Genomic DNA, 18,825 nt, shown 5'->3' on the forward strand with positions numbered 1-18,825 from the left:
CTAGAGATGGAAAGGAGACAGACAGGGCGAGGGAGCTGGGCGCCCGCCACAGCCGCGAGAGGAGCCTGCAGGGCGGACTGCGGGGCAGGCCGAGTCGGGGCGGGGCCGGTTGGAGCGAAGCCCGGGGCGGGGCGGGGCGGGGCGGGGCCGGGGCGGGCCCATGGGAGACCTGACACCTCTCGGCAAGAACCCGCAGGCACCCGGCGGAGAGCACACGGCTGTTCCCACACGTGGAGAACTTTTAACGAACACGTGAGGAAAAGACAGCAGTGTCTGTGGAAAATCTGCCTCAACTCCGGCGTCCTGCCCAACCCCTTTCCTAACAGCTGGTTTGCTGTGCCCCGGGGGTCTTCGCCCCCTTCTACTGCTGTCCCAGCTGCGGGTCACACGCTTGGAACGCAGCTCTCCCGAGCGGCCCCACCCTGGGCACCCGGACGCGCGAAGCACCCGGCGGCCTTGCAACCCGTCTGCGCCTGCGCCCGCGCCCAGAGTTCCAAGACGGGGGCGGGGCCCTGAGGAAAGGGGCGTGTCTCTCGCCGGGCGCGCTGGGGGCGGAGCCGTGGGACCCGTGTGGTCCTGTGACCTGCGGGTTGACCTTCCCGAACGCTGGGTCCCGTGACGTCACCTCGCCGTGACGCGCACGCTGTAGGAAAACTGTAAGTTTCGGAGGATTCCTGCAGCTCCCCGGGCCTGCGGGGCTCTCCCTGCTGCTCGTCTTCCTGGTGTTGGTAGTGGCTGTGGGTTGTTAGATCCTGGTGCGACCGGAGAGCCGCCGAACCTGGCTAAGGGACAGGTGCTGCCTGGGCGGGAGCGCGCCCTCTGTGGTGGGAGGGCCAGGAGTGCCTGCAGCGAGGCCGCACTCCGCTGCACGGGGCCCCAGCCTTTTCTCCTGGTGTCTATAGGGCTTTCAGAGCCTGGGGGCGAGGTCATCCCAGGGGCAAGGTCCAAATAGGAGAGTCCTCCTTTTTCTTCATTGTCGGAGGGACTTTGATTCCCTTCAGCCCAGGAGTTTGACATTGCTAAGTCTGGGGTAGAAGTTTCCTTCAGAGATTCCATATCCAGGCTTCCTTTGCGACCCCAGGAGTTACCAAATCGCCTAAGACAATTTGTAAAGAGACCCACTTGCTGCCTCAGTTTTCTTTTTGTGTAAAATGGCGTTGAAGCAGAGTCTGGCCTTCCTAGTTGTCATTCCCACAGGAATAGGAATTGTGAGAGCACGTGAGGTAATACAAACACATAACCTTGCTGGAAGAAAGCTTATGAAGACAATTGGTTATTCTGAGAATGTACTGGCCAATGGCTATTTGACAAAGGTCTGGTAGATAGTGACGTTTTTTACAATTCTGCCTCCTCACCTTGCCCCCCTCGCTAATCTGATCCCAGACAACACTTGAGCCTGGGGTGTGGTCTGAACTTCATCATTGAATTTGGTGGAATACGGATCAAGAAATAACTGGTACCATTATCACAATGATCTGGACAATTACGCAGCCCCCTTTGGGTTTTTCAGAGACAGCTTTTAGAGTGTTGAAACTAGTACTTTATGCTCAGTACAGATGTACTGTGAGTTTTAGGGGCTTTGCTGTGTAAACTTAGAATATACCATCATTATATCTGACTCCTTGAATTTTTTGGCTTGCCAAGTGTTAATACAGTATTAATGAGTTTGTACCATACGCAAAAGTATGTACCATGTACACACTTCAGGAGATTGAAAGGTCACATTTCTGTAAATTCAGTTTCAAGGGTGTAATTTCCTTCCATCTTGGTTTGAGGAGGCTTAGAAAGCAGGGATCCTTACATTTGTTCTATCAGTTATTAGCTCTGTGTCTAAAGACAGTCACCCAAACTTGGACTTTTCTAAGATGGGAGATGATGGTATATCTGCTGTTGCTTTTTCAAGGATCAAATGAGGTCATGAAGTTTGTTATTGCTATTAAGAAATTTTCATTGGTCCCCAGGCCTGGAAAAGAGAAATAAGAGATGTGTGCATTCAAAGTCAGGTTCTAAGTCACAACTAGAACTAGAGCAGCAAACAAGACACAATCTCCAACCTAGTGGAGCTCATGTTCCATGGGGAAATAGGCAACAAAGAGTAAGTACATAATACTATTTCAAATAGTGACACATAAAATGATATAAAGGAAGATAAGAGAAAAACAGACAGTGGGAGAGCAGGACAGGTTATTTTAAGGTCTATCAGGGAAGGCTTTTCAAAGGAGGTGACAGCTGAGTCAATTGAAGTGGAAGAAGAGCCTGAGGTAGGAACATTTCGGGGAGGAATAATAACAGCAGTAAACACTTAAGTACAGCTTATATGTGAGGCACTCTTATAAACACAAAATTAAATTATTACAACAACCTTATGAAGTAAGTACTCATTCCCATTTTTATAGATGAGGAAACTGACACAGAAAGATTAAGAATTTGCTCAAGGTTGCACAGCTGAAATGTGATGGAGACAGTATTTGAATTTGGGCAATTTGACCTCACAGTCCATGCTCCAGTCAACAATACTGCCTCACAGTAGGAACAACAATGGAACGATGCTCAGTGGTGGAAGCAAGTCTGAGGTGCCAAGGCATTGCAAGGTAACAGTGTTGAGAAAACAACAAGGAAAGGGGCAAGGGATGGCAGATGATGTTGGAGGGCCAGGCAGACTGTGGGGCCTTTGTAGGCTGTGATGAGGTAAAGATGTTATTCTAAGAGTGGTGGAAAACCTTTGGAAGGTTTGCATTAAAGTAATAGCATCTGATTTCTGTTTTATTAGGTAGAATCTTAATTGAAGGGTCATGGAATGGGGAGTCTTAAAAATGGGAAGATAGGAAACTATTGCTGTACCTGGTGGTGTGTTGGGCTAGGGGAGGTAGTTGGTAGAGATGATAAGAAGTAGTTAAATTCATGATATACTTTTGAAGGTAGAGCTGCTGGTGTGGACTTACTAATGTGGGTTTCTCTAAAACCTAAAACTTTTAGGTTTTAGGCTGGAACAACTGGAAGGTAATGCTGTTTATTGAGAAGGGAGAAAGGGGTTTGAGCAGGAAATCATGATTTTTGTTTTGGACAAGTTTCAGATGCCTAGTAACATTAGTACTGGTGCTGCTAATAATAATAGTAAGCACTATGTAAGCATACACTGTGTAGTAGGCAGGGTTTTAAGCATTTTTACATATCAGTTCATTTAATTATTATAACAGTTGTATGTCTCCATTTTACAAATGAGAAAACAGGCTCAGAGAGGTTAAAAGTCACTTGCCGAAAGTCACCCAGCTTGTGAGTGGTGGAGCTGGGATTCAAACCCAAGCAGTCTGTCTTCAGAGTCCATGCAGTTAATTTCTGTAACTACCTCCATGTTAATATGTTGAGTAGGCATTTGGGTATATGAATATAGAACTCAGGAGAATGATCAGGGCTGGAGACACACATTTATATTCCTGAAGGGAAAGACTATGTTCTTTCTCATCTAAGTCTTGGTTGGCAATAGGCAAAAAAGAACATAGGCAACGGGGCTGTGCTAACTGGTCACTAATTACTTGATTCTGTTCATGCAGCCAATATTCAATATTCCCCTTCCATGAGGTTCCATGAGGGTGAGATACATATCTCTTTCACTTCCCTAATTCTAGTCCCTAATCTAATGCCTGCCATGTAGACTTTAGGGATGACTTTATATGCAGGACATTTGGATAAATTTTGGAGGTTAGAGATGAATAAAACAGCATTTTTCCTGGAGGAACTTAGTATGATGAAAAACCTGTGGGAATAAAGCTAGAGTAGACTAACTGCATAAATGCATGCTGATTAGTTCATTCTGGCCTTCTGTAGCCACCTCCGCCCTATTTACTTAAGAGATGGGGCATGAAGGGTTCAAAGAAGCAAAAGAATGCCTAAGCAATTGCAGGATGAATTTGAGGCTCTCCCAAACCTTTTCAACAAAAAAGAATTCCTCAAAATCTTGCATATATTACTGTATTTGCATTAATTTTATTTGGCAGTGATAAAATTTTTACAAAATGAAATATATTCTGATATTTGAATATCATTGTGGATTGATGAGTTTTTTCCAGTTCTATTACCTCAGTGTTGACAGGGCTCACTAGTGAAATAAGGGAGTCAGCTTGAAAAGCTGCAGCTTGCATAATAGAGGGTGATGGAGGGGCTGTGCGAAGTATTTAGTCAGGTTTCCACCAGTTTCAGTCTTTCACTCCAAAGTTCCACATAATGAAATAAGTTTGATTCCTCTGATGATCATCTCTTTAAATATCTTATATGTGAACATTATAAAATGTAGAAACTAGAACAATACACACACAAAATAAGAATCTTATTTCTGTAAATTTCTTTCAGGGTATGCTATACCTCAATTCATTTATCACAATTTTATTACTTCCTAACATGAGTATTTCAAATTTGAGCTGTTAAAAGATTAGGTAAAACTGCACTATTATAGATTTTATGGTTAAATTCAGAGTTTTTATTCCAGTATATAAAATTATATTTTGTTTAGCTTTTTTGCTTCCAGTGGGAGTGTTGATCTGAATAAACAAATCTACCAGTAATTCTTTTTTTAAAAAAAATATATTTTATTGATTTTTTTTACAGAGAAGAAGGGAGAGGGATAGAGAAACATCGATGAGCGAGAAACATTGATCAGCTGCCTCCTGCACACCCCTTATTGGGGATGTGCCTGCAACCAAGGTGTATGCCCTTGACTGGAATCAAACCTGGGACCCTTCAGTCCACAGGCCGACGCTCTATCCACTGAGCCAAACCAGTAATTCTAAACAGGAACCTTCCACAAATATATTGTAGAGATGATGTGCCATCTCATTTTGCAGTTCACAACATTTTAAATCTGCTATTGTAGCTTCCATAAATTTAATGGAGTTGAAATGATTAGCATTTCTTTTTTTTAAATATATTTTTATTGATTTCAGAGAGGGAGAGAGAGATAGAAACATCAATGATGAGAGAGAATCATTCATCGGCTGCCTTCTGCACGCCCCCTACCGGGGATTGAGACCGCAACCCAGGTATGTGCCTTTGACCTGAATGGAGCCCATACTCTTCAGTCCCCAGGCCAATGCTGTATCCACTGAGCCAAACCTGCTAGGGTTGATTAGCATTTCTTTATACCACAATAGTATTTAGCTTCTTTAAGAATATTAGATATGGTATAAAGTAGAATTTAATCTTAAATGGCCTGTTGATTTCTCAGGCTTTGTCACTTTGTAAGTTCAGGCTCGGTGAGGGCAGATTGATGGTTATTTTGTTGTTTCAGATAGCTCCCAGCAGAGCAGGAGTGATGGTAAGCCCTCCTATTGGAAGACAACAGAAGCCACTCTTTCTAACACTGAACCATATGAAATATAGCATCATATGAAATAGGAGAAATAACTTATAAAATAAAAATTCCTTTGAAAATTCATATTACATAAATAAATTTAAAAACTACTACCTCATGTTAAGAGAACAAATGTAAATATATGGAAATTGTTTCTTAAGAAAACCATGCATCTATACCAATGATGCTATGTAGTGTCACTAAATAAAATTTTTAAAATTCCACTTCTTGTGGTTTCTTTTATTGTAGCTGGGGTTCAGTAGATCTTAAAGCAGTCAGTGTCCAGAGTTTCCTTTCCATATTGGAGTAGAGTCCAATTCAGCACCAGGCTAGCTAGTTTGTGTTCCCTGCTGCAGTCCATCAGTCCATTGCATGTGTGGACTGCAGTGCCACATGGCTATGGAGGAAATGCGGGTGAAGCCAAGAGCACAGGAGCAACAAGAGAGAGAACTCCTTCGTTTAGGAAATCATGTATTCCCAAACTTTCATGACCTTGCAGTTGCCATGCCCATTCTGGCCAACAATTTCTGTCCCTGTGTTTGACTGACAGACAAGTACCTTCCCTATGTCACTCCAGCTTTACTGAACATGCATCAATCTTACTTTTGTTGGATCCCTGTTGTTTTTTGTTGTTGTGTTTTTTGTTTTGTTTTTTTTCAGGGAATTGGCCAGTGGTTCCTTGGGGAGTGCAGAATTACAGCTTCCTGGTGAAGCTGCCCAAATGGCATGTGTTTAATGTTTGGCCTTCCCTCTTTGCTCCTTTCCTATTATTAATAACTAGTTAAGTACAGTGGTATCAATTCCCCCTTTAGAGAACTTAAGCCTTGCAATATTACAAGGGTAAATGGCTGAAGGTCTTTATTTTTTTGTAACTGTTTTAGGCGGTCAAAGGTTATAGACCTGTCTATTCCAAGGCTTAGAGGTGCTCCCCTATCTGGTACAGGAAGAGGCAGCAAAAGGGAAAGGAGTATTTGTGAAGGTAAGGGATTTTGCAAAGTGTAAGTTTGATGTCTCTGGGAAGTGGAATAGGCCATGTTTAGAGGATGATGCATTGGACAAGCTGGCATTCTTGTTGTATTCTAGAAATGACTAACTTGGCAAGAAGGTTAAAAGGCGTAATTCAAAGGTGAGGAGATTTATAGCAACTGAAGGACTGGTGAGAGGTCAAAACCTATGTAGTAGAGGGAAGAATTAATTTTACAGTGTTTTAGATTAGGATGGAAGAGTGGCTTCCCTCAGGTATATGTATCACATTTGTCTGTTTTTTGTTTATTATATTTAACTTAAAGTAAGCTAAGGGAAATATTCTAAGATTTCTCCCGTGAGAAATTGTGGGACCTGTTTGTCTGAACCATTTGGGAGAAAAGGGAAAGCAGTTTTAAGTGAAGTCGATAGACTGTCCATATTTTATTGACTCAACCGTAAGTCCAAACCATTTAGTCTTATTTTAGGACATGGTGATGCAGATGGCTTTTAAAGTGAGGCTTATATTGGTAATAATCAGGTAAATAAGGACATAAGCATATATTCTATGAAAATAGAAGGAAAAACATAAAACACAAGGTTAATGCATACAGTAAATTATAAAACAGTTGAGAAGACTTTTAGATACAAGGCTTTTCTTGGAATGAAATCAAGCAATGACAATTTGATAAGATTTTTTCATATTTAAGAACATCTCTTGTGATGTTATTAGGTGTTGAGATCTGTGTGGAATATATAGACACAGTTTTAAAAGCAAAACTTTGAAGCCAGTTCATTGTATTGGAGTCCAGTATTTATAATTGAGCATTGTGGTTTTTATTGACATGATTTTTTTCTAAGATTATCCTTATTTTAAAAAAATATATTTTATTGATATTTTACAGAGAGGAAGGGAGAGGGATAAAGAGTTAGAAACATCGATGAGCGAGAAACATCGATCAGCTGCCTCCTGCACACGCCCCACTGGGGATATGCCCACAGCCAAGGTACATGCCCCTGACCAGAATTGAACCTGGGACCCTTCAGTCTGCAGGCTGACGCTCTATCCACTGAGCCAAACCGGTCAGGGCTATCCTTATTTTTAAAGAGACTGTATTAAGTTCAATTATAGTTTGGCCTGATTAGTTGCATAAACACAACAACAATAGTAATTGATTAAATAGATTATAAAAGCTTTTTAAAATCTGTTTTACTGGAATCTTTCATAAGGAATTTTTAGATTGAATTATAGTCAGTCCCTTAGGGCAGAGAAGCCAAGCCAGTTGTTATCAGGCTTTGCCTGTAATATTTGTAGGTTTGGGTAGTCCTCAAGTCCTTGAGGTCTTCAAAGATGTCTTGAGGTTTCCTTTTTGCCACTTTTTAGGAAAACAATTTAGTTGGATAGATTGTCATGAACCACATGACTAAGCGCGTTGGTGGGCCATTTCTGCAATGGGCTTTTGATCGGCTTTGGAAAATCAATCTCAGTGTCTTAAGTCTTTTTGGTGACATTCAGAGTTCAGGCATGTCTTTCTTAAACATGGCATTTCAGTCAAAGTCCTCTTAAAAAAGACCACAGGTGAAGACTGGTTTCATTGGATTTATGCAAAGAAACATATTGCCATGACTTATTCATTAAGAATTGCCAAATTCTGGAGGAATTAGGGAGAAAATGCTAAAAGTAAGCAATTACTATTTCCTAGATTGGCAAACATATTTCATAATTTTTAGAAACATGGGCTTTTTATTGACATATCTATTGATACTTTAAGAGGCATACTTCCAGGGAGACAAGTATTATATAGTGAAATTCACAGATTTAGTAAATCACAGGTGAAATGAATTAAACTGATCGGCTCAGATAGTTTGAGTTAGATAAGATTTATTTCTCAGAATCTATATTTCAGTAGATGTCTTAGATAAGAGTTCTTTTGGAGACCAAATATTAGTATGTTAAAGGCAGGCAATCTTTTCCATGAAAAACCCAGAATAAAATTCCTTGCCAGACTAGGCACTCTTGAGACACTGTGAATGGAGATTGTATTACAGTTGACTTTGGAGAGAATAAAAACCTAAAAAATTTTTTCTTTCGTCCTCTTGAGAGGGAGATTTTATGGCTGAGGGAGGCATGAATGTATTTTATATTTCCTAGTTTTCTATCATAGACCAGAATTTGTAGTGGCCTGTGACCCCTTGCTCCTCATGCCATTCCCATTACCCATTCATTTTGTTTAAGCTGACTGGTGTCCTCACATTTAACCACAGTCTAAAGTCCCTTTCCACATGAGACAGACTTTTCCCCAAATAGTTACAGTTGTCCAGGTGTGGGGTCTTTCATTTCATATGAGAGATTCTGATGGCCTTTGACTTTATTGTAGGCATTCATTCTTGTGTCTGCATGTATAAGAGATGTCTATTGTCTATTATTTGAGGTAGAAAAATTCTGTTTTTTAAAAATTGGCCTTTAATAGTTGGGCTAGTAATTTGTTGTTGTCTCTCATACTTCTGACAGTCTTGGTCTCTTAAGAGGCTTGACTGTGTGAGACAATTTCCCCTAAGAAAGGGGGAGTATTTTCTGTTAATTTGGCTGAATGGAGATTTAACACCCAGGCCCTGGGGTTCAATTCTGTTTGTAGTCTGTTTTCAAGATTAGGTAACAAAGTTGTTTTGTTTTTTATTTGAGTATTTGTACACTTGAGGCTTTTTTTCTATTATATTTGTGAAAGGAGTATTAGTGACAAGTAGTAATGTTTGCATGAAGTCATAAACACAATAGTTGTGTTTGTAACAGAAGTTAAAATATATTTTTGCCCTCAAGCAACATGACTTCCTCCAATGGAGCTCCTAATCGGTGTGCCCTCTTCCCCTCCGTGGCAGGGTATGGTGGGGTGAGAGTGGGTGGGGGGAGGGTAGTGCCAGGCTGCTGGGGAAGGGGACATTCCCAAGCAGCCTTCTGAAGGTCTGAGCCCAGTCTGCTGGGGAAAGGGCAGTGAGAGGCAGAGGGGAAACTGGAGGCAGAGGAAAGTGAGAGCTGGGGGGCCCTTAGTTTTAAGCATCTCCTGTCATCACCCCCCCCCCACCCCAGGCGGTTTCAGCACCAGGGATATATGGTTTCAGGGACACTGAATAAGCTGTCAGAATGGAGGTGAAGAGTTGCCAGAGGAGAGTGAATCTCAGTGCCCAGGCTGCACACAGCTCTGCCAGGCACCATGGAGGAGGAAGCCTCTGAGTGCTGGGCTGAGCATGCAGCCGCTGTGAATAGGAAAAGGCGCAGGGGCGCATCCCACGTCTTCCATACCAGACACAGAATTCAGGAAATCGGCATTCAGTGTGCATGCATTTTCCTTTTGCCCATAACAATGGTGCAGAGGGAGTGCAGGTGCACCTACCCCAGTGTTTGCTGGATGTGGGCAGTGGCTGCTGCAGCCTTAGCCCTGCCCCAGTTGAGGGCCATGGCTGGACACCCCACACTCAGGAAGCCAGTCCTGGGTTTGGGTTTGAACCAGCATCCAACGCAGCAGAAGGCAGAAAAAGGGAAGGGAGCTATACATACAAGAATCAGTATAGTGGGGAGAGAGAGATGAATTATAGAAGTCCCAGTTAGAGGGAAGTTAAATTTTATTTCTCGTCATGATCCATGCCAGTTACTTTTTTTTTTTACTGTTGTTTTGCCCTTGGAGTCCTATAGGTCCAGAGGCTGCGGGTGAGCTTTCTGAGCTTCAGGAAAATGGCAGGCAGGGATACTTCTTTATTTCTTCTCCAGGTGTTTTTGTCCCAGATGGATCACCATCTGTTAATGAAGGGGAGAAGGTCTCCCAGGTGTGGACTGCTGAGACCTGCACAGGAGAACAAGTAATTTTTATTTCTGTGAAATTAAATCCCTGAGTTTCCAAAGTCCCATTTTCTGGAGACTAAACTTTAATGACATGTTAACCAAGTTGTTTTCCCCAAAAGAATACTCAAGAAGAAAATTCTTAGAGAGCATTAAGCAAAAACAACATGTTGATGGAAGTGATAATTTAACCATAATTCCCTACTGTGCCTATAATTCTTAAGATTTTACTACTCTACAAGCAGCATTCTTTACTTATTTTTTATATAGCAAAACTGCTAGGGTCAAGCTGCATTCTAAGCTATCAATATATAAAGAGAAATGTGAGATAAATATTGGAATATTACTATGATTTTAGCTCAGAGGATCTCAACTGGGGATGATTTTGTCCCCTCCCCCGACTTACCCTGGGGACATTTGGCAATGACTGGCCACAATTTTGGTTGTTAAAATTGTGTGTGTGTGTGGGGGGGCACTGCTCCTGGCATCTACTTGGTGGGGGTCCAGGAAGTCTCCTAAATATCCTACAATGTACAGGATAACCCCAACAGCAAAAAATTATCTAGTTCAAAATGTAAATACTGCTAATGTTGAGAAATCTTGCAATATATAACCACCCCTCTTTTGAAATTGAGGCAGTGGTTGTACTAGCCAACACCTGACTTGAATAAAAGATAAGTAGAACTGCTTTTTGTTTGTTGGAGAGTTGAGCTAATTTGGTTCATTTATTGCATGAAAAATAATTCTTGTAGCTAAAAGCCTTGAATATTTTGGTTGCCAATGTGTTTAGTTTTTTGTTTGTTTATAATTATAAATTTTTTTCTTAGTAAAATTAAATTAATTTGGATATTATATAATCCTGGGTTGTAACAGGTTTGTTAGACTGAATCCCCTGCATTTTTGTACATATTGAATTAATGATATCACAGTACACTGTTGTTTATATATTTCAAAAGTACTTTTCACATTAATTTTCATGTGCGATTGTCCTAAATGTATAGGGCATGCATTATCCTCACTGTTTGACAGATGAGGAAACTTAGATTAAGTGACTTGCCATATGTATGATTATGTGACAAAAGCAAATCTAGTTCTCAGATATCTTGGTGCTTTGAAGATTTGTACAGTTAACAGTTACTGCTATCTTATTTAGTCTTCCTGACAGTCCTATGAAATGGGGTTATTATCCCTATTTTATAGATGAGGAAACTGATGCAAAGATATTAAGTAACTTACTCAGGGTCACCCAATTCCTAATGTAGTTTTGACTATTTTCTCTAAGCCTATGCTGCTTCTCCAGTTAGTCTTCTCTAATTAATAAATAAATTTGACAGTTTCTGGATAAATTCGCCAAATCTGCCTAACCTAACTAACTAAGTAGATCTCTTGACATTGTAGGGAAGGGAAACTTCTGTACCTTCATTGGGTTGCTGGCTGGGCCTAAGAATTAAACTGATATAAGAGAGATTAACAGGAGAAGAGCACGCATTTTATTAAACTTTTACATGTACATGGTAGCCTTCACCAAAGAATGAATTCCCAAAGAAGTGATCAGAGCAGGAAATGTTTATATATTTTAGACAAAGAAACAATAAATTTGAAGAATTGAAAAGAAAAAGGGGTTTGGGCTAGAGATAGTATGTGGTGAAGAAATAACTAGGAAGATATGGGTTAGTTTAACAAGATTTGTTTGTACAGATTCTCTTCTCAATTATCTGTCTCTGGTGATAATGTCTTCCTTCCTCCTGATACAGTGAGGGTACCTTTGACATGGGAGTTTAGTGTCTTGCTTTCAGGAAGAAAAGAGGAGAGTCAGTGTCCTTGTACTTGCTATTTCTTAAGTACCTTTAATTCAAATAATATGTCAAAATGACATATTTTAGGGAGACAGTCTGGTTTCCTCCAATACCTACTTCATATTGTCATTTGAATCAATTGGTAATTCAGTGTTTGTAATATTACTGTAATTATACTTGAGTGGCAACTTCACTGAGTTTTGATAAACTATAAGATAACACTATCTGCTATTTCAAATTTATTTTTTGAGAACACTAAGTCCAAACGTAGTCCAAAGAGATGGCTCTTGGCTGTATTTGAGTATACATACTTGGGTGAGGCATCCCATCCAGCATCATTCATTTTGCCAATCTGATAGATTTATATTTGGGATAGGACTCCAATTTATTCTGATTTTCTAATTAGAATTCATATTATTCTCTTTGGCCATTTTTATGTAAATTTAAAGCCTGCTTCTCTTTTTATCCATGCTGATATTAACCTCAGACTGACTTGACTTTAACAACAAACAAAATGATAACATAACAAAATGAAAGATATTTAATTTCCTTCCTGAAACATTTAGAGTTCATTCTATATAATAAAGAGGTAATATGCAAATTGACTATACACCTTCACAGAAGACGGCCGTCCCCATGTGGTCACAAGATGGCCGGCAGGGGAAGGCAGTTGTGGGCCATCAGGCCAGCAGGGGAGGGCAGTTAGGGGGGACCAGGCCTACAGGGGAGCGCAGTTAGGGGTGACTAGGCTGGCAGGGGAGGGCAGTTGTGGGGGAACAGCCTGCAGCGGAGGGCAGTTGGGGGCAATCAGGCTGGCAGGGGAGCAGTTAGGCGTCGATCAGGCTGGCAGGGGAGTGGTTAGGCTGGCTGGCAGGCGAGCAGTTGGAAGCCAGCAGTCCCGGATTGTGAGAGGGATCCCAGATTAGAGAGGGTACAGGCTGGCCTGAGTGACCGCCCCCCCCCCCCCGCACGAATTTCGTGCACCAGGCCTCTAGTCTTACTATAAGTGAGTACATCATTTTTGTAAGGTGGTAGGAACTGGTAATTGTCACTTATTTTCTAGATTGGAAGTTTTAAGTAGAGACTATCAGTTTACCCAGGTAAATCAATTTCAGAGATAAGATTTAGAATTTAGGTTTTTAGATCTTACAAAATTAAGCCACACTGTCATTTTCATTAGATAAAAAAGAATATCTACTTAAATATTTGATCAGTTATCATTTTGTTTGAAGATACTTGATCATTTCAATTCTTGATGTAGTTGGAAATGTTAATGTTTCATATAATACTTCTATTGTCTATATATATTTGGACCATTGGTAGTATGAAATTGTGGGTCTTGGATTAAGAGGAGAAGGAAGAAGACACCTTTATTAGTGCAATGGGATTGGGCAAAAGGATTATAATTAGGCTTAAAGTTGAAGATTCCCAAGTTTCTATAAAACTTAATTATTGTAACAAAATTGTTTTTTATCTTTGTCAACCAAAAATGCCTAGGCTATAATAAAGAATAAAAAGCCTTTATTTGAAGGTACAATTGTAATCCAAGAGACACAATTCAAATAACAACTTTGATTAAGGTCTGGAGAGAACTTAATAAAGGCAGGGTTTATAAAGGCAAAAACCACAAGCTGGAACAAAAGAAACATTTCCTGTTGGCTGCCTAACATGGTGTGATGACTAGTTCAAAGAGGATTGGTGAGATCCAGATAATGAAACTCTGAGGTAAACATTGACATGGAAACAAGGCAGGACAAGTTCTAGGATGTAGTTCTAAGGCAAGTGTGAAAGTTCAAATGTTCAAACCTCATCTGGATGTGAACATGGGTAAATCGGACTTTCTTAATGAACTCTTGACTACATTTTGGGCCCCTAATATTAATATTCTGTGTTGGTTCACACCTCCATGAAGAAAAATGCTAATATCCAGGTAACCATAATATTTATGTATTACTGAGGGAAGAGACCACTGCTCACATATAGCTGAAACAAAGCTGAATTTCATACTTGTTAAGCAAGGGAGAACTGTACTTGCAGAATGTAGTCCCCTAAATAGGAAGAGGTGCAATTAGCAGTTTGTAGTGAGAGTTGGAAGGGAATATCATTTTGTTAAAGGATATTGTTCCCTCTGCTTAAGCCTGTGCTCTGAATTAGGCATCAGGTTGAATAGTAATATGGGTATTGCAGGGTTGAAAAAAATTGCTTCTGTATCTGAAACTACAAGAGGTAAGATTCATTCTCAGAACCTCCCATTTGATTTTCTTGAACAGATAGTGGAAGCTAGTCCAGCCAAGGATCAAATTAAGGATTTACCTTCTCACCTGAACCAGTCAATTAAGCTAGATAAAGCTCCAGTTACAAATACAGTTTCAGTTCCCTACAACAACAGGTTTATTTCTTATTCATGACATGCCTATGACTCTGTTCCACATCCTCTTTTACTCTAAGCTGAAAAAATAGACTTTTGGGGGACATTCTGTGGAAGAGGGAAAAAGAGATATGGCAGAACCAGCTGCTTGGAAGTGGCATGTGTTATTTAGGAAGGACCATTTAAAGTCACATGGCATGCCCTTCTGTAAATGGGATGTGATGGTAAATCCTCCCATTATGAATGAGACCTCAAGGTAGTTGAGAGAGAGAGAGAGAGAGAGAGAGAGAGACGGCTCTATCACAGAGGCCAGCAAATAAAAGAGGAGAAATGACAAGCTTATTAGCTATGACCAGACTAAATCTTCATTTGTGGTTACTTTCATATGGCACTGACTGAAGGCAAACATACATACTGAATTTTTGAGAGTATTATGTTGTCAAAGATGCTACAAGTTTTCCTTGAAAAGCCTGTGGTGGTTTAACAGTGAATTCTAAAGCAATCCTTGATCCCCAAGTTTGTATCAGCTTTTTGTTGCCTCCTTGGAGCACATATTCTCCCATATCCACTTCATATATAGCCAGAAAGGATAATGGAAAAATAGAACCTTCCAGAGGCAAAGCCAGGCCCAACAGACACATTGACAAAGAAGATTGCGCCCCCCCCGCCCCCCCCCCCCCCCCCCCCGAGAAAGAGATCCACCCAGAGAACAGAAATAAGTTTAACCAAGGGACTTGCTTTGCTGGTATAGCAGGGAGTCTTTGCCATTCCTGTCCAGCAGTATTTCATCATTGGTAAGAGTATATAATTGTCACTATTTTCTTTTCAGAATAGAAAACTTAGTTGCATTCATCTTATTTGCATTCTAATGTGAATTGGGTACTATGGTGGTGGTGGAGGGCAAAGGTCACTGGACTGGGATGGAGCCAAATCAATATCTGTTGAAGAGATTGTGCATCACCCAGAGATCATAGACTTTGAGCTGAATTCAGTAACTGGATGAGCCTTTAGAATTATTTCTTTAGAAAGGAGATGACTGCTCCAGAATAGGAAGGTTGCACTTCCACCTCTGATATTTAGTGAGGCACCTAGCACCTACATTAGAAACTGTATTTCTTAGGCTCCTTGTAGCTAGGTGAGGCTACTTGTCTAAGTTTTGGCAAGTGGATGGGAGTGGAAGTGATGTGAGCAACTTACTATATTTGTATTAAAAATCTGCTTGTTTGGCCCTGACCAGGTAGCTCACTTGGTTAGAGCACTGTCCTGATATGCCAAGGTTGCAGGCTCAATCTCCAGTTAGGGGATATATAAGAATCAACCGATGAATGACTAGATAAGTGGAATAACAAATCAATTTCTCTCTCTCTCTTTCCCTCCCTCCCTCTCTTTCCCTTCCTTTCCCCTCTCTCCTCTCTCTCAAATCCATCAATAAATAAAAATTTAAAAATCTGCGTGTCATATTCTTTTTCTTTCATGCTCCTGGATGAGGTATTGGTGAGCCAGCTTCTATCATCCAGACATGGACAGTGCCCCCCGGGTATTGGTGGGACAAGAAAGAAGGAACCTTAGTCTCCGGACTGAGGAGAGCTCTCCATCTTTCTGGGACCACTTGTCTACCCCTGGACTATTGCATTAGCGAGAAATAAACTCCCATTTGTTTGAGTCACAATATTCTTGGTTTTGTTACAGCAGAGTAGCCTATATCCTAGTCAATATGGATGGCAATGATGTAAGCAGGAAACAAACAGAAGGTTAGACTTGTTCTTAGTATTTTTCTTAGTTGAAACTTTTTTTAAATTAAATCTTTATTGTTCAGATTATTACAGTTGTTCCTTTCCCCACCCCCCATAGCTCTCCTCCACCCAGTTCCCACCCCACCCTCTGCCCTTACCCCTCCCACTGTCCTCATCCATAGGTGTACGATTTTTGTCCAGTCTCTTCCTGCACCCCCACACCCCTTTCCCCGCAAAAATTGTCAGTCCACTCCCTTTCTATGCCCCTGGTTATATTATATTCACCAGTTTACTCTCTTCATCAGAGTTTTTATTCACTTGATTTTTAGATTCACTTGTTGATAGATATGTATTTGCTGTTCATAATTTTTATCTTTACCTTCTTCTTCTTCCTCTTCTTAAAGGATACCTTTCAGCATTTCATATAATGCTGGTTTGGTGGTGATGAACTCCTTTAGCTTTTTCTTATCTGTGAAGATCTTTATCTGACCTTCAATTTTGAATGATAGCTTTGCTGGATAAAGTAATCTTGGTTGTAGGTTCTTGGTATTCATCATTTTGAATATTTCTTGCCACTCCCTTCTGGCCTGCATAGTTTCTGTTGAGAAATCAGCTGACAGTCGTATGGGTATTCCCTTGTAGGTAACTGACTGTTTTTCTCTTGATGCTTTTAAGATTATCTCTTTGTCTTTTGTCCTTGGCATTTTAATTATGATGTGTCTTGGTGTGGTCCTCTTTGGATTCCTTTTGTTTGGGGTTCTCTGTGCATCCTGGACTTGCAAGTCCATTTCTTTCACCAGGTAGGGGAAGTTTTCTGTCATTATTTCTTCAAATATGTTTTCAATATCTTGCTCTCTCTCTTCTTCTGACACCCCTATAATTCAGATGTTGGTACACTTGAAGTTATCCCAGAGGCTCCTTACACTGTCTTCATATTTTTGGATTCTTTTTTCTTTTTGCTTTTCTGGTTGGGTATTTTTTGCTTCTTCGTATTTCAAATCGTTGACTTGATTCTTGGGATCCTCTTGTCTGCTGTAGGATCTCTGTATATTATTCTTTATTTCAGTCATTGTATGCTTAATTTCTAGTTGGTCTTTTTTCATATCCTCCAGGGTCTCACTAAATTTATTGGCAGTTTCTAGAAAATTCTTGAAAAACCTTATAACCGTGGTTTTGAATTCTATATCCAGTAGTTTGCTTTCCTCCATTTTTGTCATTTGTGACCTGTTTCTTTGTCTCCTCATTTTTTATGCTTCCCTGTGTTGGTAGAGTGGCTTTCTGTGCTAGGTGTCCTATAGGGCCCAGTGGCTCAGCCTCCCTAATTACCTGAGGTGGACACTCTTGGTACACCCCTTTGTGGGCTTTGTGCACAGTCTTGTTGTAGTTAAGTCTTGATTGTTGTAGGTATCACTGGGAGGAATTGACCTCCAGGCCAATTGGCTGTGAGAATCAGCTGTGGTTATGGTGGGAGAACTTCTGTGCTGGAGACACCCTTATGGGGCAAGACTTGCTTCAGTGGGGTTTTGGTGCTCACTGAGTCTGCCCCCTGAGTGTGTCCCTTATGGATCTGAGGAGTTGTAATCTGGATGGTCCCACTCTGACCACTGGGCCCACTGGCTCTTGGATCTCTAAGGAGGTGCTAATTTAGCCTCTGCCTGAGGCTACCCAGCAGGAGCTACGGAGAGATTTACTGATTCCTTTTCTTTGTTTGGAGTTTGGAGGTGCCCAGATGAGGCCCAGCTGTGAAGCAGTGCAAGCTGCTGTGGGGCCTTTGGCCTTCTCTTGGAAGTTCTGGATCTGTCTGGCCCAGCTGCAGTTTGTTAGGTAATTTTCAGATTGCAAAGGGCCAGGGTATTCATATACAAAAGCCTCTGCCTCAGCTTGGGTGAGGCAGGGTCTCAGGGAATCAACAGGGTGGAACAAACAGCTATGGCTGATCCTCAGCCCTGCCCTAAGAGGCCCTGCGTCTCAGTGTCCCGGTAATCGCTGCAAGCACCTCTGAGAGAAAGCCGCCCTTGAGTTGCGACTGATGCCAAACAGTCCAGTTTCTGCCCGTATGAGTCTGGGTCCCCAGAGACTTCCTGGAACTGGAGTCTTGTAACTCCCTCCCGATTCAAAAAGACAGCCGCATCCTCAGTTGCCAGCCCTTGCCGCGTGCGCCTCCGTACCTCTGCACTTTACTTCCGCACCTCCTCTGAGTCTCAGTGTGCTTTTCTCTTTCCTTTTAGTTGTAGAATTTCCACTCAGCCAGCCTTCTTGTAGTTCTGGATGATGTCTCTTTTGTCTTTTAGTTGTATTTTTGAAGTTGTTGTGGGAGGCAGCAATTTCCAGTGTTTACCTATGCCGCCATCTTGATTTCTCCAGATTCTAGTTGAAACTTTTGATTTATATATTCTTTCTATGAAAAATAAGTTTTTAATTATCTAACAAAATTCAGAAATAAAGTGTTTTACTTGAATATCACTCCTATTTTCATATGCATATTTTTATATGTATATATAAAGCTTTGTATTCTGATCTTTTCATGTGACATCCATTTTCTTTATCACTTTAGAATTTTGTAGTTGTTACATAACTTTTGGTTTTACCATACTTAACTTAGAAGAACATCATTATTGTTGGCTGCTATGAACTGAATTGTGTGTCCCCCAAATTCTTGTTGAAGCCTGAACCCTCCATGTGATTATACTGGAGATAGGGCTTTTAAGGAGGTAATTAAGGTTAAATGAGGCCATAAGGGTGGAATCTTCATACCTATGGAAGAGAGAGAAACGTCAGATATTTCTTCT

General features: G+C 41.0%; 1 protein-coding gene across 4 annotated transcripts in view; it reads left to right on the top strand.

The window, feature by feature from the left end:
* The first annotated feature begins 219 nt into the window (after window positions 1-219).
* The window catches only part of ZNF438 (zinc finger protein 438), a 228,261-nt gene continuing 209,655 nt past the window's right edge, over window positions 220-18,825 (top strand). For all 4 annotated transcript variants that reach the window (XR_004974255.1, XM_036351540.1, XM_036351550.1 and 1 more), the window contains exon 1: window positions 220-656. The gene's annotated coding sequence lies outside the window, so the exon portion shown is untranslated. The remainder of the gene's footprint in view (window positions 657-18,825) is intronic.

The sequence above is a fragment of the Myotis myotis genome, unplaced genomic scaffold (assembly GCF_014108235.1).
Source record: "Myotis myotis isolate mMyoMyo1 unplaced genomic scaffold, mMyoMyo1.p scaffold_m19_p_1, whole genome shotgun sequence".
Lineage (NCBI taxonomy): Eukaryota > Metazoa > Chordata > Mammalia > Chiroptera > Vespertilionidae > Myotis > Myotis myotis.